Source organism: Pseudorca crassidens, chromosome 8 (genome assembly GCF_039906515.1).
Source record: "Pseudorca crassidens isolate mPseCra1 chromosome 8, mPseCra1.hap1, whole genome shotgun sequence".
Classification (NCBI taxonomy): Eukaryota; Metazoa; Chordata; class Mammalia; order Artiodactyla; family Delphinidae; genus Pseudorca; species Pseudorca crassidens.
In genome coordinates, this window is record NC_090303.1 from 30,731,657 (window position 1) to 30,757,673 (window position 26,017).

Genomic DNA, 26,017 nt, shown 5'->3' on the forward strand with positions numbered 1-26,017 from the left:
AGAAGATTGATGAGGGTTGCTAGGAAACAGGAGCGTCCCCCTCCCGCCTGACCCAGAGATTGTTCTGCACAAGCCCTCTCCAGGGGCTCGCAATGTGCAGCTGAGCAGCGTGTGGGGCAGAGCTGCACATCGGCCTCGCAGGCTCGCTCCCTCTTTCTCCTCCAGCATGCGGTCCCCCGGTTGCTCGGGGACCACAGGAGAGTTCTTCCAGGGCTGACAGTCCAGGTTCCCCCGCAGGCCAAGGGCTCTAGCAGAGCTTCAAAGTTAGAGCCGACGACCTCCCTGCCGCCCCACTCCCCTTCACCCAACCCCTCCGAAATTCACCAACCTTTGCAGGCACTGCCTAAGGCTTTCAAACAGACGTGAAGCCGCCAGCAAAACCGCCCTGGCTTTCTGTATAATAATCTGCTCGTCTAGGTACCCTGGCTCACTGAAGACTCTGCAGATACACCCCTGTTAAGGGAGGGAGGAAGAGGGAAAGGGAGGAAAGGAGAAAGAGAAAATGAGAAGGAGAGAATGCCAGAAGGTCCGTGCCTCTGCCGAGAGTCCCAATTAGATGCGAAGAATTCAGCCCGGCCAAGGTGAAGGAAAGTTGCTTCCAAGCCTGGGAAGTGGGTTTGCCTGTACAGAGGAGAGGCACTCAGCTGGGAACTGCTCCCCTCCCCTCCTCGGAAGACCACTGGGTCCCCCCTTTTCCCAACCTCCTGCCTCTCTTCTCCTCCCACCCTCCCTTTTCCCACTCCCCACTGACTCGGAAGCCTGGATGCTCTACCACCAGGCAGTGGTCCAGCACGCAGCCTGGAGGGGGCGGGGGCAGGGGGCACTGTGACAGGAAGCGGCGCGCACAAGTTGGCCATTTCGGGGGCAAAATAAGTTCTCCCTTGGATTGGGAAAGGACAAAGCCAGCAAGCTACCTCTTTTGTGTCGAATGAGGAGGACCAACCATGAGCCAGAGCCCGGGTGCAGGCTCGGCCGCCGCCGCTGCCACCACGGTCAGCTCCAGTCCCTGCCGGGAGTTGGCGGTTCGAGGTAAGGGGCCCAGAGGAGGACGTGCCCCTCTGGAGGGCGCCCAGTGAGGGCGCGGAGGCTCGGGTGCCGCGTGGCGCAGGCTCAGCCGGGAAAGTTGAGGCAGAGCCCGGACCAGTCCCTACTGTTCTGCCGGGGGTGGGAAGGATGGGGGCCAGAGGCAAGGTGGGTGTGCGTGAGTGAGAGTTTGTGTCTGCGCGCGCTCGTCTATGTCTCCGGGAGGGAGGCAGAGCTCAGAGCACAGATCTGCGGTCAGGGTGCCCAGGGCTGGAGAGGTGGAGGGACTAACTAGCGCTCGCAGACGCCCAGGGAGAGCAGTCTCATGAGCCAACCACCTCCAGCCCTGCCCTGGGCTCAGGACAGGTTTCTAATCGGGGATTCCGTACGCTTTGTGCACTGGAAACCGTGCGACCGACTGGCTGCCACAAGGGCGGTTTCCTTCCTGTGGGTGCGAGGTTGCCAGGCGAGGTGGGCAGCGGTCAGTGGGACCTGGTCCTCGCCGCTTCTGGGAGACGCTCTGCTGCCAGAGGCGGCCAGAGGTTTGCTCTCCTGCAAGCAGGTTTGGCAAGGATCCCTAACTCGATGTCCTTTGCTCCTTTTGGCTTGAGCGAAAAAATCGAAAAGCCAGACGGGGAGCCTATCTCTTCATCGATCCTGTTCCAGTTTCTTATCTGACAGTGAGATAACACAGAGAGGGCGGGAGATTCGCGATCCAGAAATAGACTAGGAAATAGATCCAATAAGCTGGTTTCTTAAGGATTTCATTTAGATTTCCTTCTAGTTCCTTCCCTGGATTAGCAAACGTAGATTCCCAAAGGTATAGCACTCTCAGGTAGATATCTTAAGGGGACATGCCCCTGCCTTTTAAGTATTTCAAAGCATTGTGAATTTTAATAACAAACAATAAAACTGTATACTTCTAATGGTCTGTGCTCAAGTGCTCAGCTAATTTACTAATAAAGTTATTTATACTGTTATTTGAATAGTGATATGTTTGACCTACACAGCGAGATAGTTACATATCAGTATAGTCAAAGCTGAGATTAGTGTGAGTTAAGGATCTCAGAAGCACTTCATTACTTTAAGTTTCTTGCCTTAAATTTATCTGTGCTACATGATCTTAGAAGTGTTCATTAGCGCTATGTTGTGTTTCTTTGGAAGAAAAAAAAGCATCGATTTGTAGAGAAATATTATTCATTTTCCTAAATTTAAGTCTGCTTTGGATTATCTGATCACATATTTTAAGGCTGTTACCCGGACTCTAATTGTTCATGTAAATATATGTAATATAGGCATGACAAAACCATTTAGACTGCCAATACCCTAAACTCAGGTAGATTACACACTTCCTACCAAAGATGTTTAGGAGACTCTATTTGTTAATACTTCTATAGTGCTATGCACATTTTCCTCAAAACAGCCCAAAAGAATTTGAATAGATTTTGGAAGTATTATACACCAGACTTTAATAAACTGATCTATTCCCTTCCATCATGTGAGTGTCTGGTATTTACAAAGATTTCTCACACCTGTAGGTTTTAGCTGTTCATCCTTTCAAGTTCTGATCACCCAGCAGGAGGTACCTGGGTATTTTGAATAGACCTGCCCTAAGGCTGCCTTGATTTCTGTTCAGAGTAACACAGGTGCTCAGGATGCAAACAGGAGAAGTCTTGAAATTTATATTTTCACAAATAAGACAATGAAAATTTCATAGTATCTACATTCATTGGGCTAAAGAGAATGATAAATGGTACAAATAACTTTTAGAATTGATAAGCCCCTCCCCCCCAAAAAAAAACCCTACTCATAAAACCTCTTGTTCTGTGAGCTAGATTCACACCAAGGAAATGTGAAACTCAACTTGCAGAAAAGTATGCCAACACAAGGAATAGATTAAATTTGGAGACAGGGAGAGAGAGTCACCCCTTGATTTAACTGAATGGAATTTGTCAGACTTCAGAAATATCTAATCAATACATTGAGAAAAGGTATGGAAGGCTACCAAAAAAGAAGATATTATAAATAATGAAAATATATCCTATGGTCTTTTTTAAAAGTTGCAGTGTACACATGAAAAGAAACAAGGGTAAGTCAGATGATTTACCCCTACAATCACCAAACATCAAAATGAGCCCACCTCTGATTTTATGTCACTGCAATTAAAATTGGTAAGTTAAACAAATGCAAAGATAGCATAAAATGCAGTGATCTTTATTTTTTATCAAACTTAAATTAATATTTTTATTGAATGAAAGAACTAGGATAATTGGCAAAAGGTCACCTGTCTCACTTCTCTACTTCATGACAGGTGATCAACCAGAACCACACAGAGTGAGGACAGTCTTATTTTGAAAGATTCCCAGCAATCACATTTTTACAACTTCCCTGGGTAACTTTTTCTCCTTTTATGTCAAGCTCTTTTTATCAAATTAAACCATTTTCTCTTTCTTGTCCATTCTAATAGATATCAGTCACAATATGGTACTTGATTTCTTTCTCCAGGGTTGTAGCTACCTCCTGCCAAAATATAGCCCACTATCTTGGGGATGAAATGTTTCATTTTGTTGTCCTGCACTCAACATGGTCCCAAGATACCATTAAACAAAAGAAAATTACTACCTAATATCCATTGAAAGCCAGCACAGTATGCATTTATGCATGTTTGAATACGGCCCGAGTTCCAGGGTAAGACTTGTTTTCTCCAGGGTTTACTCCCCAAAGAAGTAGTAATGTTTACCCATAGTTGTCTCACTTTGCTATTTTACACTCAGTTTAGTGTGGATTTTTGTCTCTCCAGAGACTCTGCTAAATTCTGCATTACATGAATTTGTTGAAATTGCTCCGAAGAAGTAGCATAAAATTGTAGAAGATTATCCACCAAGACTGTACACATAAAATGAGTACAATCATAGTCGTCATGGAGAAGGTAGAAACTATTAGGTCATCCCCCTCCTTCTTCTTCTAATGTAGGCTTGGTCCCCATAGCACACCGTATTTTGGAGTACTTCAGTGCAGTCTGATTTTAAATGGCTCACGTAATGACTTCTTCTAGCACCCTTGAAAGACTATTTCACAGTCTAATAGTTCTCCCTGTCAAAAACTTTGCTGCGATATTCAGCCTCATGTTCCTCTGGTGCCATTTGATCTTGTTACTTATCCCCTATTGTAACCCCTCTGGACCAGTCCATTCTCTTGCCTGATTTACAGCCTTCATCCACCCTTTATACAGGACTTGTAAAATACAAAAGCTTTATAGAGTTACAGGAGAGAACCCAAAGGTGACAGTTTTATATCTGGACATCTTTTCTAAATATTTAAGATACATCTTTCAGGTCATTCATATGTATGTGTGTGATTATATATTCCCAATAATTTATTTTAGTAATGTAAGTGTGAGGAAACTTTTCATCTCTGACATTCATGACCTATGTGAATACTGAAATAAGTAATGTTCTATGTGGGTGCACATTTATGAGACATTTTCATTGCAAATGTGATGTCAACAGAACCCTGTCAACGCCCACACTACAAGGGAGTTCTGTGACATGCTGGTCTGATGCTCCACTGAGCCCCAGAAGCTGCTGGCATGTAAATTCCACTATTGAAATGAAAGTGATTTCCATAATTAATAGAATGTGCTAGGAATATAATAGTGTAGGTATTGATAGTTAAATGCATACATTAACATGATAGAGCAATTCTATTAGAATATAGTAGCCCCTTCCTGCTAAAACAATCTGAAAAGCCAGCAGAATTAGGCGTGAATTTATCACTATGCTGTATCATGAAAAGTAAGCTCAAATCATGCATACATCAATATGGAATCTATTTAGATTTATATGGAGGTACCATATGTGAAGGTTACTTTAAAAATAGAAAAGGCTGTAATAACCACAAGAGAGGAACAGGTTTTCACTTTGTTCACTTACAATCTGCTTCCAAGACATCCTTGTGTAGGATTCCTTAAGCGTCTCGAGCAAATATCTTGGTAGACTCACCATCCCACTCAAATGTTTCTTCAAGTCCCAAGCATTGAAAGGCAAGTTCTGCCAGACAGTAGAAGAGTGATAGGAATCAGGGAATCAGCTCCTGGGTTACACTTGGCAAGTCCAGAAAATACAGAATCAAGAGTGAGGTGAATCAGCAGCTAAAAACACAACTTACTGCTGTTCCTTTACCGCTTGGTGATCATTAAGATCGCATGTAGAAACATTTACATGGATTGTTAGGGAAACAAAAAGCAGAAGTGGCATTCCAAAACTGAATATAGCTTTAGAGGGATAAACTTAGACAGCATGGAACAAATAACTTTAAAACCAGTATTCTCTCTTCTGAAGCCCCAAAGTGTTTTTATAGTGCCACTTACCACATAGTGGTGAGTACCCTCAAAATGATTTTCCTTAGAAACAAAGGGGAAATTGATTCTCTTGGAATAGGAAAAGTAGGCCATTAATATACTTGTGACTTCTCCCTGGGACAGAGGCATTCTCAGAAGTATGAGTCTATACAGAATGTATCATGTCTCCACCAAATGAGTAATCTTTTTATTGAGCTGGAAATCGTACACTGAACTTTTAGGAACAGAAGAGAGAAAAAGATCTTGAAAACATTCAAACAGAATCTCTACAAGCATAGACGAAAGCATCATATTTGGAAATAAAATCATACAGAGCGAGGTAGCTCCACAGAAAGCTCATGTTTTTATTCCTTATTAGAATTTACTTCACTATCATTGCCTCTGCACAATATTGCCTTTGCCAACCCGCCACACACACGCGACATTTCAGTAAATTCAGTTGGAAGAATAGAGGTGTGCACCAGACAGAGAGAAAATTTCAAAGCCGTGATACTAGACACATAGTTTGAAAAAAAATTACAACTTGCGTATATGCAGCATGGGAGTAGTATTAAGAGTATAACATTTTGATTAGATTACCCTAAAAAGAGATTAAAGAAAAGGTAGCTAATGGGGAAGCAACCAGTGAGTAAATATTATTAAGCACCTAGTATAAGCAAAACAAGATTCAGGACATACAAATGGGGACACACACAAAAAATGTTAAAACACACACAAACTCTCATAAACATGTTGAAGGTATTCCAAAAATCAAACTTGAAACTCTAGAGAAGACGTTACAGGAATTAACATCTGAACAAAAAAGTCTGTTCCTTCATTTAAAAGATGTATTTAGATTTTAAATTCCATATATACATATTCTATCACCCTACGGAGACACTGTGCCACGTGCTGTAAGGTGATGAAACTCTCATAATGTCATAATAATAGATAATTATTGACAAATTGCCATGTTCTGAGACCTCTGCAGAAACATTGCATTACCTGATTTAATACTCACAAAAACCCTATGAGGTAGGTGCTATGATCCCCACTTAACAGAAGAGGAAATGGAGGCCCAGAGATACATTTTCTGCAGCTCGGATAGTTAACAAGGCAAGAACTAGAATTCAAAACTTACTTTCTTATCCCAGGTCCTATTCTGTTTACTACTAAGCTACCTTGCCTCCCAATTTATGTTTTATGCGGGACTTCATTTCATTCACCGAATATTTTCTGAGCTCCAAGTAGAGGGACATACTTTGGTTAAAAAAGAGAGACAGACAGACAGACATGGTGAGAGAAATGGAATCCGGAACAGAATTCAACAGGCTCAGCCTCTCTCCTCCCCCAGAGAGACACAATCTCTTCTGAAGGGTGAAGAAACACAAACAGAAGAAATAAACTAAGAAATTATTTACAGTTAATTAGAACTAAGGGGGAAAAAAATGAGAATCAGAAATATTTCTCTCTTTATGACCTAACTACTTCCCACCAAGAAAATGAGCTGGTAAAAATGTTCTGTAGACTAGTACAAATTTGAAATTTCTTTACCCAGCTGAAATAGTCATTCATCTGTATCTAAGAAACTCTCAGCATTTCACACATTTGGGCGTTTATTCATAATATAGACAACAGCTTGAAAAAGGAAGGGCTCGAGGGTTTCAAATTTTAAACACACTAAGAACAAGAGATGCAAAGCCACCTGCCAGAGATTCCAAAGGCTCAGTCAGTAGTGGGGCCCTGGGAAAACCCACAGACCTCGTGATTCTCTGACCTGGGTGCTTTCCCACAGGCAGAAAACCTGATGTCTTGGTTGCATGAATTTGTATTTCATTTCAGACAACCAAAGAGCTGAAATAGGAGTCTTTACCTGAAAGTCCTTCTCTGATTTGGGATTTGCTCTAGAGTATTTTATAGACATAAATCATAAATGGATATCACAGATCTGTCCCTCCATCCGGGGGAAGCAGTTTCTTTCCATTGTTAATAATACATAGCGCATAGATTATTAGTAATATTGTGTATTTTGCTTAACAGTTTCCATGCACCATGTGTTGGTGAATATAACATAGCAGAAACTGCTTTCACAAAATATGTCGAAATACATGCCAATTCGGGAGATGCCACTACAAGGTCAGAAATGGAATTTTTATGTCTCAAGGAGGAAAGGAGACCTGGAGAATATAATTAACAGTTTCTATTTTGAAGCATCTTATTTTTCCTAAAAAAGCAAAGACCCTCTACATGCTAATGCATTAATCCCAGTGATTTCTGTCAAGTCCAGATATACTGGTGGCCAGACCATACCTCACTTCAGAATAATGAGGAGTCAAGTCGTGGGACTTAGAGCCTAACACATATCCTCCACAGACTTTGCTCAAGGCCTGCCCTTGGGAAAGATGTTTTAAAGAAAGTTAAATCCCCAACTCCCTCCAAAAGAATCTCTTCCACTACCTGTCTTGGTTCCTTAAGTTCTCTGAATTTTACCTAAAGTATTTCACCCGAGAAATACAAATGACTATATATTTATAGGTCCATGTAGTTCACCAACCCTCCAGCACACTGGATTTAAAGGTTCATTTTTTTTTCAGAAAAGCTAACTTCTTCCAGTTTGGTGTGGAGTGGCAGAAAGAACAATTGTAATTTTTACCGATTTTACAAATTTGCCTGAGTAAAGCCCTTCGATGGCTATAATTTCCTGAACAAACATGATGCAGAAATTTGAGAGGAAAACAATCTTTCCTATAGTTATTGAACAAATGACTCCCTGCTAGGAAAGCCATTGAGGTGTTATAGAGTGCTCACCCGACCCACTTTTTTTCCTTCTAAACTTCTAAATGTGTATTTGTTGCTACGTGGTGTAGGTAGGGAATCTAATGATGATAAGTATGGTCCGCAGAGGGAAAGGGTTGGGATGTATGAACTAGGAGAGAAAGAACCCTGAGAGACCCAGGGCAGTTCCCCTTCGCCCTTCCCTTCCCACCCTCAATTATCCACTCCCCTCCCTGTAAATAGTGTTTAGCAAATTATCGCCCAGAAGAGCCTACCTCAGAATCACCTTGAAGTCTACTTAAAATGAAGAATACTGGGACAGATGCATCCCGGACTAATTTCCTTTAGGTTGGGGTTCAGGAACGCATGTATCAAATATGCGCCCAGGTTGCTCTTATGCATACTCAAGTTTGAGAAACCCTACTGTTTCTGTCAGCTCGGGCTGCTATAATATCACATCCATAGACTGGGTGTCTTAAACAATTCTTAAACAATTCTTCACGTGGTGAAGAAAGAGAGCAAGCTCTGGTTTCTCTTCCTCTTCTTACAAAGATACTAATCCCATCATGGGAGCCCGCATGCTCATGACATCACCTAAACCTAATTACCTCCCAAAGGTCCCATCTCCAAATACCATCACGTTGGGGGTAGGGCTTCAACTTATGAATCTGGTGCACGGGAGTGTGGGGAATCACGGTACAAAATTATTCCCCACAGCAAGTCCACTCTAATTAGATTGACCAGTGGCCTCAAATAAATTCTGTGAGCCTGAGAATTAATTAATTAATTAAGTTCAGCTAATAGAGCACAGTCTCCATGACTTGGGTGAATAGATTCATTTTTTGGAAAACTCATACTGTTGTCACTGCAAAGGAATTTTTCTTCTATTACCTAAAGGAAATTCCACTAAGAGAATGCAAACACGTACAATACGTATCTTTTGGATATTCTTATTAGGAAACTTCCTCATTTTTGACCTTTTATGCTGTATTTTGTAACGGCAATACTGAGATGTTAGAAAGGGAAGTTACTGGTGTTGGAAGCGGATCATCGAGGAAAACATTATTTCTATTTCTGAGAATAGAAATTCTTCTAGTTTGGTAACTGCACACTTAAAACTCAAATTGTCTTTGGAACTAGATCCTTGTGAGCTAGGGGATGTGGTGAAACGTTGTTTGGTCACAGTCATCCCTTTTGCCCTCCGGATCTGCAGAGCAGTAGCGAATGAAACAAAACAAAACTTCATTTGGCAACTTCTTATACATTCTCCGCTCAGCTTCTACTTCATTCAAGTGACTGGTTGCTTAGCTGAAGCTAGCAAGCCTCACAAATACTGCCAAAGATAGTTCCTAAGCAGCGTTCAGAGCCACATGGGAAAAATGCTGGAGAGTGGAAGGAGGGGCGGGCAGCAGGGGGGAGGGGGACGCTTAGGCGGGACCACCAGCTTTACTTCCTAGGGGGTCTAGGCCAACTTTTTGTTCATTGTTTTTCCACACTTAACAGATTTGCTGAAGAGAAAAGCAATAAAAAATAGACCACACCACCCCCCATTCTCCCAAACATTAAAAAAACATTTGAATTTTTAAAACATACACTGTGGCAGGTACAAAAATGTCCAACTGCTGAAAACTACACTGTGTCCCTTGCAGAGCCTGGCTCCCTCACCCTCTGTGATGGTTACAGTGTTTATACCTGATAATGGTACTTCCCCGGGACTCTTCCACGGACACAGTAAATCTAGCTAAAGCTAAAAACCCATCACTACCCTACATTTCTAGATTCTAGAAGGGACACCATCATTTTCCCAGAAAGACGGTTCCAAGTCTTGGAATTGCCTATGACATTTCCATTCTGTCTGGTTCTCTGTTAACTCCACCTTCATAATTCATCTGTACACTGTGTTCTTTTCTCTCCTACTACTGTCAAAACCTTAACCCAGGTTATCAGCACTTGCCTCTCAAACTTCTCTAACAGGTTATCTCCTCCAATCTCTCCCTCTTCACGTATTATTTACTTATCAGATATTTAATGAGTGCCTATTACGTGTCCACTCTCTATTCTACAGATGTTACAGCAGCAGTAAACAACCCCAAAAAAACAATTTATAAGGATTTTTGTTTTCATTCAGCTTCCACTAAATAGTGAGAGTCAGGCAATAAAGAAGGGAACTAAGGTGTTACGGAGAAAATATAATGATGTGATGTAAGAAAAGGGGGAAAGTTGGAAAAGGCAACGTTACTACCAGATCTTGATGAATAACTGACTTTGCCATTCCATTCCTTGGTTTAAAAGGCATTAAAGATAAACTCATTACTTAAAAAGGAAGTCAGAGCTTCCTAGCTTGGCCATCAAGATCCTTTACAAGCAAAGATCTTGTCCTAATGTATATTTCCAACCTTCCTTCCTCAAGATGAGCCTCTCCTTTACTCAGATTTTACTCGGATTTCTCCCACAAAAGAGAACTTTGAGTATCTTTGCAAGTCAGAACTTCATTTAGAATGCACTTTCTTCTTCCTTTCTACAAACCGAAACTCTAAGGCCAATTAAAAATCTCACCTCATCTAAGTTCATACTAATGATGTTTTCATGTGTCTTACCAACGCAATTTTTTTCCAAAATATTCATGTGATACTCATCAGCTGGGGGCTTGAATCATGAAATCCTGTTCTGTCCTGAGTCATAGGTAGATAGAACAGCAATTTGGAGAATAAAATCAGAAGGCAAATTAATTTTGTTTCACATTGCACCTTTTAAATGCATTCAGTAAGCTACATTACACGCTGATGTAATAGAACAAGAAACCTGAATTGCAAAGGAGTCTCCATTTGCAAACTTAGTATGCCTGAACGAATATAATAAATAAAAATTTGAACTTTAGAGTTGGATCTCCTCTTTGTCCCCAGAAGGAGCCTATTTCAGGTCAGAAGTTCAGAAAGAAAGCACCAATGCTCCTAAGGTTCTCTTCCACCCTTTCTTGTCCCTCTTACCAACTCAAGTTCTGACTCTTCCAAAGATGGAGGGGGAAGGGTGGCCATAGGCAGGAGACATGGGAAATAAGTTCTTATCTAACAAGCTCCACAATCTCTGGGTGCCCAGATTTTTAAGGCTTGCTCTCTCTTTCATAGTGTGTGTGTGTGTGTGTGTGTGTGTGTGTGTGTGTGTGTGTGTGTGTGTGTGTGTGTGTGTGTGTGTGTGTGTGGGGGGTGAGACTTTTTTCCCTTCACTGGGTATCTTCCATGCTGAAATATTAACATTAATTTCTCCCCTTCATATCTCACACTTTAAAAATAAGAATTACTGTTAAAATATTAATTTTAATCCATAAATTATACCATTTTCCTAAAGGCACTTTGCATCCCAAACAAAATAATGCCATATAAAAATTTTAAATTTTGGCATGAAAAGTGACATCAATTGAATTAAATACATCCTTACTGAATGTCCACTGTTTTCAAGGCACTGGGCAAGGTATTGAGGAGGAAGATACAGAGGAGAAAAAGTTACCGTGTCTTCCTAAGAATGTATAATCTTATAAAAGAGATGAGCTATGCATATATTTAACTAAAGTAACAGGAAAATTCAGGAGCTCACCCGTGAAACCCTTGAGTGAGTAACAATACTTGTGGTTGGCATAACTATGGAAAGTACCATGTGAAAAATTTGCTTCTGTCCTGGACCTTGAAAAATGGTTAAGATTTCAGAAAATGGAGACAGCCACTGTAGACCTATGCAAGGGTAGAGAGATGGGGAAGGGGGAGCTCTTGGGGGAGCAGTGTGTGACCTGACTGAGTTGACGAGTAGGGTGTATGCAGGCCAGGGGAAGGTAAAGCTCTGAGAGCATATGGAACAATGGCTAACATTTCTCCTGTAGGCCAAGGAAAGCCTCTGAAAGCATTTGAGCAGGGGAATCAAAGCACAATGTGAAGATAAATATGAGAAAATAAAGGTTTGGGAGTCAGGGAGATGAGTTGGGTCATTATGGCAACAGTTCAGGTAATGATGACCTAAACTAGGGCAGCGGCAACAGGAATAGAAAACACAGAATGAATCTGACACAAAGATAAATAGTGCCTCGTAGGTAAGAATTACCTGTTGGGTGAAAAAGTCCAGCCAAAACAATTAAGCTCATCGTCTTTCTCCTTCTACAATAGAAAGGGGGTCATGCAATATCAAAGCCCTGGTTTAATAAAGGGAAACGGGGGGAGGGTTAAAAGGCTATTTTTCAGGAACTTGGCTGGAAAAAAATGTAATATTCAAAGTATTGACGATTTAAAAACAAGACTTAGAAATGAAATCAGTATCTTCTACACGGTTATGATTTGATAGCATTTATCCACAGACAGCACGTTAAGCCACCACAGTCTCTCACCAGCCTCCTTGACTTTTGTCTTCCCCTTCTAAATCCATCCACCAGGCTAGAGCTGGAAATATCTTAATACAAATCTGAGCATGTTTCCCTCTGCTTAAAACTCTCCAAAAATTTTCCATTGCCCTCAGGCTAATCAAAACATGCTTTACCTGGCCCACTAGGATCTGCATACATCTCCAGCTTTCTGTCCCCTCCCTTTCAACTCACTCTTCTTTCCATCAAACTGAATGGCTTCAATGCCTTGCCCTCTCTCTCCTCAGGCCTTTCCATAGCTGGGCAACTTCCCAGAGCCTGGGCACACTCAATTTGAATTTTCAGGGTTTAATTAGAATTCTATATCACTTCTGACCACCTATAGTATAATAGGTTAGTTCTTGCTGCTGTGTACTCCGCAAGTTCCCTGTACTTCTCTTCATCGTGCTTTACGATAATTGTCTATTTCCCCACTGGGGTCTGTAAGTACTAAAAAGACAGAGACCACGCCTGCTCATTCACAGCTGTATCTCTGTTACCCAGCAGAGCAAATCACACATAGTAGAAGATCAATAAATATTTATTGAATCAACGGAGTAGGGGTTTAATTAAATCACTCTGGAGCTCATTTTCCTCGTTTTAAAAATCGGATAGTGATCTTTAAAATTCCTTTTAGTCATATAGTTCCTGCAAGTAACCTTTGTCAATACAGAGGACGGAATTCAGCATCCCAAGTCAGAATCAGTATCCTACTATACTCAAAACATCAGTGGGTCCTATTTATAAATTTATATTTTAATTGCTGTTTAAATAGGAAAGTCATTGGAGGGATGAACTGGGAGTCTGGGGTTAGTAGATGCAAACTATTACATATAGAATGGATGGATAACAAGGTCCTACTGTAGAGCACAGGGAACTATATTCAATGTCCTGGGATAAACCATAATGGAGAAGAATATAAAAAAGAATGTGTGTGTATATATATATATATATATATATATATATATATGTATGTATGTATAACTCAGTCACTGTGCTGTCCAGCAGAAATTAACATAACATTGTAATTCAACTATACGTCAATTAAAAAATAAATAAGTAGCAAACCATTAATAACAATGCTAGTGAGATGTTTCCCTATTCCTCAACCTGTCCTCATTCTGCAAACCTTTCTCCTCTTTACTGCACCTTAAACAGTGAGATCTGGGTGAAAAAGAGATAGAGAAAAATAACCATAAAAACTGCGAGTTGAGTAAACTTCCCAAGAAAGTCACCTTCCAGGCAGATTTCCTTGTCCCCAGAATTCTCATAAATGGAAACACATTTCAGACATTTTCATAAAAGAGGATGCAGAAATCTCATTTGGTAATACTAATTTCCACCAGCTCCAGTGAATAACACCTCAAGGTGTTCCATTTAATGCAATCTCGCTCACAGTACTTCTCAAAAATAAAATAAAGGTGGCTCACACACATATTCTCTACAGCATTTTTAGGAGAATGAGAAGCCAGCTGTGAATAACAATAACTTTTATTGAATCCTTACTATATGCTAGGTACTGCTTATTTGCTTTAGTTATATTAACTCATTTAATCCTCAGAATAGCCATCCATATGAGGTAGGTACTATTATTATTCCCATTTTACAGAGGAGGAAACTGAGGTACTAACACAAGTTTACATAGTAACAACATAGGTAGGATGTGGACCCAGCAGGTTTAGCTCATGAATTTGACCAGTTGACTATACTGCTTCTTTAGTGAAATCATCCCCAAACTAAAATGTATAATATGCAAAAAACATTTGGAATAACTATCTTCTATTCCTTGATTTGAAAAACAATACAAAACCTGGTAACATTCTGAGCTCTTTGTCAGAAATAAAAATCAGTAGTATAGTCAGATATTGGCCCAATTTGCTAACACTATTAACAGAATATGTTTAACTGTTTACATTTATTATTTTCACGTAAAACCTTCTAATTCCAGTAGCTTGAGAGTCAGCTAAAACTAAAAGAACCACTTCTAAGGCCTTATTTCTTTACAAATAATTTGTTCTCTTGATTTCTAGAACTTGCCCACTCCTTGAAAAGGCAGAGTGACAATGCTTTTAATCTTTTTATTAGCGAGAGAGAATTTAAAGAAAAAAATCACTTCTCTTATTTTGGGGAGAAAGAAAAGATCTCAGATTCTTTTGTGTAAAACAAAAATAATTGATACATGGGTGAAACCAGTGGTCAAGAAAAGGCAACTGTCCTACTTTATTCCTTTTCCTGTCCATCCAGCTCTCAGAGTAGGTATCTTTACATGTATCTAACCCTTGAATTGATTTATTAAGCTGAGTTTACAAGCTAAAGAGGAAGAGGTCCAGAGGAGATAATTACAGAAATACAAATCAAGAGAGACAGCTTTGAAAGAATAGTAATTTTGCTTCTTGCAACTGACCTTAAATCCCTAGGAGGAGAACAGAACAGCTTAAAGCAACCTTTTCTCTCTATTCAGAAGTGATGGCGAATTAATTGTGCAGTTTAGCTGAACTTTGCTTTCCCTTGTATCCTAGGAGGAGATCTCTGACAGACTGGGAATTTTCGCTTGTTTGTAATGTAAACTCCGTATCTAGAGGTAGTTCTTCACACTGCATGGGCTCATTGGAAAGCCCTAATTCCCAAAACAAACAAAGAGGGAAAGCGGAACAAAATAATCCACCAGCAAAAGGGAAAATAGAAAAAATAGAAAATAGAACGCTTGAAAAACAATCTTTATTTTGATCATTTGATTTTAAATAATGCCTGAGAACAATCCTGGTGACTTCAGAAGTCTGACGACAAAATCCAAACTTGCTCATCAATGAAGGTGTATCCATTTACATGGATTCATCAGTTGCTTTGATTATAAAAGCACTTAGTGAAAATTTTGTCTATTTTTGGTATATCAACTAGTCCATGCAGGTCTAGCAAAAAGGAGGTTTGAGTGTTTGCTGATGAATAGCAACACTGCTAAGTACTAACTGTGAGAGTTAAAATTAGAGCATTACAATTCTAACTTCCTCAAATTGGATATTTCCATGCCTGCACATACCATTTCAGTTAGGTAATATTACCCTTATGATGCTAATTCTATAGCTTCCTTCCTTTAACCATGACATTTTTATTCATCCATTCAACAACTGTTTATTAAGCACATATATTGAATTTGTACTAGGTTAGGCACTGGCAAGCAAAGACAAAAAAAATAAAAACATGGTCCTTGCCCTCAAAGATCTTTATTTACAATAATAAAACTCTATATTTTAAGTTTTACTTAAGTATGAGTGGCATCATAGTCTTTCATCTACTATTTCAGGCAAAATTAGTCAAAAAAGGCTATAGGGACTGGATCTGCTTCCTTGGGCTCTCCTGAAACAATGCCAGAGGCTTAAGAGTCACCCCAAGCAAAGTACCTTTCCTGTTTTCTTAGTACCAAGGTTTGCTTAATGCTTTTATAGAGGAAAAACATGTTGCAATGTAAAATACAGAGATGACAACTAAGGGAATGCTCTGGGGGTCGAGTCCTTGATATCTTGGTATGTGTATAACTGCCGCCATTTACTTTAACTTCGTATATTTTTGGCACATCAATCTATTCTTCCCAGCAACTTGGACTAAGCACCTTCTGTACGTGCCTGACCCTGCAATAAGTGCTGGGGATCTGTACATTTGACCTTCTGGTCCTATGTGTGGAACTTAAAAGTCACATGGATAGTGTCTAACTTATTAATGACCATATGCTCAGGATTTTAAAAAATTCAAGATGTACTCAATGGAATGTAGACTCAAAGAACCATATTTTCCAATGTTCTTTTCCTGAGATTAGAAAGAATTTGGTCTAATTAAGGAGGCACGGTATTCTCTGACAATTAAAAAAAACAAAGGAATCTGAATCAAATGGCACTGGAAAATGTACATGGGCCAGTTTGAATTTCACAAAATAAAAAGCATTTTTGCTGCCAATGTTGTTCTGAAATTGCAAACTGTGTTTTTTAAATGACTTATCAAAAATTGTTAAACCAATCAATAAGTCAACTGAGACTAGAAACCACACTAGCTAGTAAATTGACTTACTATCTATTATAATTCCTCCATAAAGCAAAATAGGCACTTTCCTTTCACACTTTAATGTTTCTACAATTGTGATTTAATTCAATTTATGTGCATACTTTATGTAATAATTTTTTTTTCCAAAAGTTATTCTTAAATTCATGGTGAATCTTACTATGGAGGGCATCAGAGCTAAGGAAATACATTAGTTGCAAGCACGCTAACTGCCTATCTTATAAACTATATGTTCTATAATAACTGCAAATATCTTAACCAAATTTACTATTAAATGCTTCACACTTTGCTACAAATGGAATGATAAACTCTTTTCTTCCATATACTTTCAAAATCCAAAATCACTTGCTTTGAAACACCTCATTATCAGAGTCAGAAATTGTCTCTCAATCCCTTCATTATCCCTGCTTGAAAATAAGAACAGTGTCTTATTAATCTCTATACATTTCTTGTAGGGAAAGCCATAACCTGGTTGTTTCTATATCGCTGGAGTCCATAATAATGCCTTAAAAACAGTAAATGATTGTTGAATGAATAAACGATAGGCCAGAGGAAGAAATGTAAGAATAAACACCTTGGACACAATGAGCCCTCAATAAACGTGTTGAATTATAATGAGTTGCTTATGTTGACTGACAGGGTATATGGCCATAATTCAGTGATAAAGTTTTAATATTCTTCTGTAGTGGTTGCCTTTGTACCATGAAGAGGAAATTAATCAATGCTAATGAGTTTAAATTTTATTTTAATACTTAACTTCATGCATAGCTAAGGTGTGTATATTTAAGAGTCTTAGTATTTCAGTCTTTTGTTCAAACAGTCCTGTCACATGCCCAACAATTTTTGTGATACTGTCTGTTAAAGAACGCCTCCTGAGTAACCTTTATCTTAAAGATGGATTTTTGAAGATATAAACTTATGAAATACAACCTTCTCAGTGATTACTTTCTGCACATACTCTAATATTAAATTATTTTTTAATGTGTCCTTACCTTTATACTTTATCGTCAGCCCATCTAACCCCCAACAGTCCTGAGAGCCAAAACTAGCCTTTTGTCTCTAAACTGAACTTCTCCATTCAGATGCTTTACTAGAGTCTCCCATTTTTGTTAAAGTTTTTACTCTGTTGAGTTAAAGCAGCACATTAGATTCAAAAACTGGCTCAAATTTTGGGCTAGTATGAAGAAATATATTTTAATACAACAAATGAAGTTAAACAGTATTTTTTTTTTTTGCAAATGCTCAAAAACCTCTCACTAGAAATTCAAAATGTATTTGTAAACTAGTTATTATCTGATGGCAGAGACCATTTTACCAACAATATCACTTTGAGTAAATGTAAATAGGGGAAAATAGAGGATCTCAGACCAAGTCCTAGAGACTGCTATTTACAGGTCACGCAAAAAAAAGGACCAAAGATACACTGAAGCAGTGGTCACTGAGGTAAGAGGCAAGCCAGAGAAAGTAGTGACCATCAAAACAAAGAGAGGAAAGTTTTCCCAGAAGAAGGCTGTGGAAAACTGTAGTGATGCGGCTTGGGAGGGCAACTTAGTTGAGACAATGTATGGGACCAATGCTTTGGCATCTTGATCCTAGAAATGATTGAGATCAGTGTGTTTAGCATCTTCAAAGCCATTAGAAATTAGTGTGGAGCAGGGAGACAGAAAACTGTTTGGAGAAGACTGAGTCGAAAATTGGATTTGAGGAAGTAGAAACAGTGATTACCCCTCATTCGTACAGTTTTGCAGTAATGGTGGGCAAGGGAATGAAATAGTAGCTGGAGGAGAATGTGGGTCGAAAGGAAATCTAGAGCTCTTCAATAAATACAATATATTGTGTGATTACAATATATCAGTACTGTCGGTATATGCTGAGGGGTGTCCTTATCCTAAGAACAGTGGGAAATCATTCAAGTACTTAAGCAGAAGTGGGGCCATTCATTCTTTTATTTTAAAAAAAAGCGCTCACTGGAATCCGGAGAATGGATGAATGGATTGAGGTCTGAGGGGTCAGACTGGATACAGATTGACCTGTTCACGGGACTTTGGTAACTGTGCAGAATGCAGAAGATGGGCACCTTTGGGCAAAGATGGCAGATGCTGACATGATGAGAAGTAGAACGATTTGGAGAAAACTTTTAGTAGCTAAAAAGTGAAAGCATGGTGATACATGGGTTATAGATATTGCATACCACCTTGATGTTTATACAGTTGTTCACAATGAATCAAGCCATCAAACAATAAGGATTTATCGAGTGCCCACTATGACAGCAATCTATCATCCCTTTTACGGAAGGCTTGAAATTATTTATGCATTAGACATAGGGATCGGATTCTAGACATTGTTTATCTCAATTGTTTTTCACACGCTAAAAAGAAACAAGCCATTGTTGGTGAATACCCATTGTGTCCTAGGGATGTGGGGACAAACAGTGCATTCAGAAGCTACCCGAGGCTCATCCAAAAGGGATGACAAAATCATCTCTACCCAGCACAGCCTGCACAAGTACGGTGCAAGCTGATGAAAGTTGCAGTTGGCTGAGAAGCCCATCAAGGGTGAATCACCAACACCACTGCAAGATTCAACAACACACCCACCTCCTCCTGATACTGGAGAACTAGTAAACCCAAAGTCACACGTATCATAAATTCCGCTCTTAATGACTGGGGACAGTGACAGCATTAAACTTGGGGAGGCCTGGCTAGCATCATACAAACACCAATGAGAGTGACTGATTTTAAAATACTATATTACAAAGATAAACTTTCATGCTTCTCTCCCTCAACTCTCGGGGAAAGATGGCTAAGACTTCACAGTAAGTCTAACAAGTCTTACAGTGCAAGAATTTTATTCTCAGTATCAGTATTGATTATGGTAGCTGTTAAAGTCTGCTTAGAAGGACACATTTTTCATTAGTCAAACTATTACCTGATACATGAGGAAATCAATTCTGTTTTCTTCCACTGTTACCAAACCGAATATATTTAAGAGGGAAAACACAGTGAGGAAGACGAGCTCCACACTTGATGCTGGGAGAACCTGCTGTGAATACTGATTCTATCATTTGTAAATTGTGCTATCCTGAAAGCTATACTGAATCTCTCCAAACCTCAGCATACTGTCTACCTCACAAGGTTGTTCAGATCAAGGAAGGTAAAAATATAAAAATACCTGATAGGGCCTGGCACTTAGTAGGTGCCCATTAAATGTAAGCAGAATCTTACCAAGGCTGAATCGCCTCTGCCCCGAGAGTAATATCCACTCACGTAAGATTCTTACTCTTCACTCTAATAGTAACGGGACCCCACTGTCCATCTAACTCAACTTTCTTTTGATAAGCCTGTATGGATATTAATTAAAATAGACTCATTCATCAAATGATTTCCACTTATCTTTTTGGAATTTTCTATATAGATCCCTATATGAATTTTATAGTCTTCTCTATAAACCATATGTTCTGTTTCTTATGTTTATGAAGATTATATGTGTGATCTAAGTTTAAGAAAAGGAAGATTTCATATAAATTATCATTTGGTGGAGAGAGCAAAATAATGCAGACTATTTCTTGGCTTCTTTCAGGCTGAACTGCTGTAGCTTTAATAACTTCTGCACTGCAGTGATTATGAAACTAATGCGTATTTTTAAATGTTAACTCAGAGTGTCAGACGGTACTTATATTCGGCAAAATCTTAGGAGGAACAAGTTTGAGGGCTAACAAAAACGTGGGCTGTTAGACATATTTTCTGTTATTCACATTTCATGAAGATTCTTCAGCCTCTAATCATTTTTATCGAAATTGTACTGTAATCTTTACTTTCTGAGAGGCGTGAAGTCAGAAATAAGAACTTGAGGTTAATGTTAATTACAGGAGCCAGTTGAAATGTATTTTAACAAAAGCACAGATATTGAAAGTCAAATAATTCCTTAGGGATTTTCAGCTTCACTCAATAGGCAGAGGAAGCTAGGATAAAATTTGGGGAATTAATAACCCATTTTATAGAGACAAAGAATCTTGCATCTCACAAGCACGACGATCTGATTAGCTTTTCTTTTCTCTACACTAACTCCAGAAAATATCTTATTCATGGAAGCAAATGGAAGGATGCTTCAAGAAATCACACAGCTTCTTTACAGCCAAAAACACGACTCTATTCCCAAAACATCACCTCTCAGCTTAACACAATTAACCTTAAGAAAACTCAAATAAGCTCTTTATAGCTAATATGTATAATCATCAATATGTTTGTGGTTTTCTTTGTTTTCCATCTAAACCCTGAGCAATGCTAAATGAGGGGTTTTATATTTAGAAGTGAATATCCCTCACTGGAAGACAGAACTTGATATTTTTGGAGCTAATTTTGTTTTCTTTCTTATTCTCATTCCCCAATAGCCCTTCAAGTTTCGGAACCCCTTTTTTCTAATGAATTGTAGTATCCAAACCAGCTATTTTGGGGGTTTTTTAATAAGAAAATTAGCTTATTCATGAAGCACATTTTACTAAAAAGAGAAGATGAAGCTCACTGGTGAGCTTAATGATATTTTATCAGGGCAAATTAGGAAATGAATTCAGAGTTGCAGCCCCCCTGACGAGCATACTCTTACCTACTCTCATTATTTGTTTATTCCATATGGATACCTGTTCCTGGCAAGTGATCCACTTAGTGAATTCCTTGCCAAAATTCACACCAGATATTTTGTTGTATAACTTAACTACCCAGAATAAATCCTTGACGCTCAGGTTGTCATAGGAGACAATGAAATAATACGAGTAGGAACATTTATATAAAGCGTATTTCTTTCCGGAAGTTTGATCTCTTTTTGAGCTCAGTACCTCTGACAGGAAGGAGGCAGCAGGAAGCAACTTATCAAATCAAAGACTAGTGGATCTTCTCTAGTGCATATGTCAAAATCCCTCAAAATTGTCTTGTAAAATAACTGATGTTCCACATATCCCAGGTAACTAACAAGGCAGTACTTTCACATCTGCCCAGACTAGTAGAGTTGCCTGACTGGCCCAAATTGTTACACAATTAAGAGCAGAGGATAGTGGATGATTCAACTAGGTTCTTAAAGCAGAAAGAGGGGGAAATACCTGTGTTTTATGATATATGATAGCAAGTAGTGAGTACTTTGCTTTTAGTTAAGAAAAACCAGTGCACATCACAGTAAGAATCCTAATTTATCCTTTAGTATTTTCCTTAGCCTGCTGCGCTAGCCACATTTTTCTGATTTCATCAGGTAGAGGAAGGTTATTTCAATAGACATTTAGCAAAGTTTTAACCCATCATATCATTGATGTGACCTATTTTTCAACAGAGCAAGAGCTTAACGTTTCAGCCACCTTCGGGGAGAGTGGAGGTTCCGGCTGCTTTATTCTGCTCTCTGAGGATGCTCCCCAGAGCAGGGAGAGCAGAGGCAGAACTGAGTATGCTCAAAGCAATGGGCCACGCATCACTCCTTTACCTTGGCCCCAGACTTTATATCAAAGTCACCTCTGCCTAAGCCCAAACCTCCAGGAAACTTTGAGGCAGCTTTCAGCTTCTCAAGTGCTCTGCCCCTGAGAACAGAAAGGCATGAAGTCTGTTATAACAGTTGGCATTGCTTTTTGATTGCAAGCTACAAGTACCCACCAAACCTTTCCGTCACTTTCACCCAATCAGTAAACAGCGGGCTCTTTTTTTTTTTTTTTTTTTCCGGTACGAGGGCCTCTCACTGTTGCGGCCCCTGCCGTTGCGGAGCACAGGCTCCGGACGCGCAGGCTCAGCGGCCATAGCTCACGGGCCCAGCCGCTCCGCGGCATGTGGGATCCTCCCGGACCGGGGCACGAACCCGCGTCCCCCTGCATCGGCAGGCGGACTCTCAACCACTGCGCCACCAGGGAAGCCCAACAGCGGGCTCTTTAAGCAGACACTGAAGGGAGCCAAACTGATGGCTTGCAGGGAAATTTTGGTAGCTAATCAGAGCCTTTCTTTTCCCGTTTGTACTTTTCATTCATACCTCCCCTACTTCCCCCACTCCCATTCCCCCAACCCTCCAAGTCTGACCCTGTTTGGTGAAATTCTTTTGCCTGGTTTATAGACACAAATTAAAGGCAAGTGACTTCATTAGATTCTTGACTCAGGTCTGCCTGCCATATTGCTGTTGATCTGTTTTTGCATGTCTTGGTGATTTCAATTGTCCACCACGCTAATAACAGGAGCTTGTGATAATATGCTGCTTCAAATATTTTTCCCTACTACTGCTTTCTTAGGGTGCTTCTGGTTTCCAGAAAACAGCTGAAATGACTAAATATTTTTTATCATATAGGCCATCAGTTATGAACCAAGTTAGGTAATCAGCAAGCTCGTTTTCACATGAAAATGTACACACCTTCGGTCACACACAGGCCAAGTTTTAACTATCAGGGAAATAATCCTCCTTTCATTCATATTGGCTTTAAAACGGTTTAAATTAATTCCAATCACCCTTTCCCCACCCCACTGGATGGGTTTAACACCCTTTGATGCTGTTGTTTGGGGCTTTTCTCTCACATGCTAATGAGGCATTCACTTTGCAACTTCACATAATCCTGGACGATTCTCACACTTGCCAATGACCTCTTCTTTAGAGAGCAGTAAATCTTAGAGAGCGGAGGAGAGGGAAGTGAATTACTGGCCTAGTGTACACCTACCCTGAAAATAGATTCTGAAAACAGATTCGCTCTGGAAGAATAACTGTTGCTGAAAAAGAGACTCCTTCCTACCTGTCACGTACAGACCGTCCACGCTGTACTCAGAGCAAACCACGGTGGATTTTCTGCAGCCTGGTTAATCACCAAGTGGTGATTTCAGAAAAAGCAGGACGCCTGTCTCCTGGGAGCCTTGCCTTACCCAGTGGATACTCCTTGAACATGAATTTTACAAATGTCCAAAGACTAAGCTACTGCTAGCGCTCGCTTCTTCACAGTCATGGCTGAAAAGCCTTGATTAAGCTGGGTAAAAGGTGAAATATGGGAAAAAAGTCTCATCTTTCTACACCAGGGAAGTGAGTGTATTCTCCATGGTGTCTCCTGAGGCTCTCTCCATACCTTCCTCAAGCAACTTTTGGAAAATACCTAGATGGAGGCTACCCTCCCCAGTGGAGAAACTGAAGATGCGGAAGCAGTGGTTTCCGTATTAGCTGCACGTTAGCATCACCTTCAAAAGATCTCCATGGCCACACACTGCCCCCCAAGGATGATTAAAAATCAGGACCACTGGGGTTGGGAGCCAGGCATCGATATTATTCAAAGCATGATTCCAATGAACAGCCAAGGTTGAGAAACATGACATTACAAACCAGGGAAAGAACAAGTACCGACAACCAAGAGCACGGAGACACAACAGTTGGCTCCACTGCTGAGAGCGCCTCTGTTCAACACTGTCCACGTTACATCTCTCTCTTGTAGGAACACGTCTGCTGGGTCTAGAGCAAGAAAATCCTCACACTTGCCTACTCTTCTTTACACAATTCTGTTTTCCAATGTTTCCTTGTGCCCCATAAGTGGATCCAAGACTTAGCTGTGAGTGACTATCATTGTAGCATGATCCTTATTTCGTCTTCCAAAAGGGCAACCATAACTAGTAACATCGCACAGGTAAACATTTTTTAAATAATAATTGAAATTTCTTAATGATCATCCAATTTTTTCTTACATCTTCTCCATCTCTTTCTCTTCCATCTATAAACATGCCCAATGTTTTAAAACGATATCAAAAATTCTTCCTGGGACTGCATATTCCTTCAACTCACTGCTCTCTTTTTACCTTTAAACATAATATAAGAGCAGAGCTACTTAGTCTCTCCATTTATTACCTCCACTTACTCTAACACTGTATTACTCCTTAGCTCTCTGTCGTTTGGCTTCTGTCCCCACCACCCCACTGAATGATGTCTTCCTAGTCCTAGATTAACAATGAACTCCTGATCCAACGATCGCCAAGTCCAACAACTCAGTTCTAAGGCTCCTGAAACACTCTGTGGCACTAGTTACTTTAAATCATCTTTTAAACCATCCTCATCACGCTGGTTTGTTTTCTATTGCTGTGTCATCTTTTCCCGATTTTGTCCCTTTCACCTAAGTATTTTACCAAGTTCTTTCCTCCATTCTCTTTTCTTTCGGTACCAATGAATCTGAAACTAAGGTCTACAAAATTTTGTGTCTATGTGTCTGCACATTTTTCTGGCAAGAAGATGCATACCTTTCATCATATTCTCCAAGGATTTCACAACTCAAGTAGGGTAAACAATTCATAATAAACTCCCTCAGTTGGGAATCTTATCAACCCCTGTGGCCTCAACTATTAACTTCTAAGCTGATAACTTCTGGGGCTGTACCTCTCATCTCCCTTCCAAACTCCAGGTTTACATGTCCAAATGTCTGTCAGGCAATTCTACAGAATGTACAGGTAGCCCCTCAAAAGAATCACACCCTACCTCATCGACCAGCACCTCCTCAGGACTTTCCTATGTCTTTTAATGGAAGTCTCATGTTCCCATATGCCCAGTTATATGGCCTTGGAAAGCTAAAACAAGTTCTGTGCCCACATCTTAAATCAAAAAATCCATTTGGTTCTATTCCCAAATGGCCTTTTGAATCCACTCCTGTTTCCCACCTCTTCAGTCATCATCCTGTTTCAGGACGTTATTTCCACTTAAGTATCATATCACTAGAGTCTTTAACTTGTCAGATTTTCCAGCTTAGTTTATCCCAGGCTCCCCATCCTACACCTAACTTTCAAATCAGTTTTCCTAAACTTCTACCCCAATTACGTTTTTTCCCCTGCTTAAATTTTCAGTGACTCCCAATTTCCTACTGAGTTATTCAAGCCTTCAAGCGCCTTCATTGGGTGGTCCTAATTTACATTTCCATGCTCATCTTCTAATTCCCTTCCACACTTGACAACTCCCCATTCTCAGAAGACAGTCTGTAACTCCATTGCTTATATTATGCTCAGGACAAAACATACACTCTCCTATCACTTCCTTCAAAAATCCTCCTCATCCCTCAAGGTTTATCTCAAATGCAGCCTTCATGAAATATGTTCAAACCTCTGAGTGAAATACAAAATATCTTTCCTTTTATTTCTTGGCCAAAAAAAAAAAATTTAAAACCCACTTAAATCTAATGTCACCCAAACCAAAATAAGTTCTTTTTTTTAATCCCTCAGCTTCCTACATGCTCCTTCCACGTGTTTCTGCAACCATTTTTAGTAGCACGACTTACTTCCTTGTATGGTAACTGTATCCTCAAGAATCAATCCTTCACCAGCTTTTCAATATTCAAGGGTAAATAATTTTCTTCTCATCTCCTTATCCGTTGAAGTTAGCACACTATCAAGCACAAAGTGGGGTGCACAATTAATCTTAAGTACCTCTCAATTATGTGATTTTAGCAAATGCCGGGCCTGTATTTTTGTTCCTAATAAAAT

At 39.8% G+C, this 26,017-nt stretch overlaps 1 protein-coding gene across 2 annotated transcripts in view; it reads left to right on the forward strand.

Moving 5' to 3' along the window:
• Nucleotides 1-479: 479 nt before the first annotated feature.
• GRM3 (glutamate metabotropic receptor 3) overlaps nucleotides 480-26,017 on the forward strand; it is a 234,438-nt gene continuing 208,900 nt past the window's right edge. For both annotated transcript variants that reach the window (XM_067746098.1, XM_067746097.1), the window contains exon 1: nucleotides 480-1,029. The gene's annotated coding sequence lies outside the window, so the exon portion shown is untranslated. The remainder of the gene's footprint in view (nucleotides 1,030-26,017) is intronic.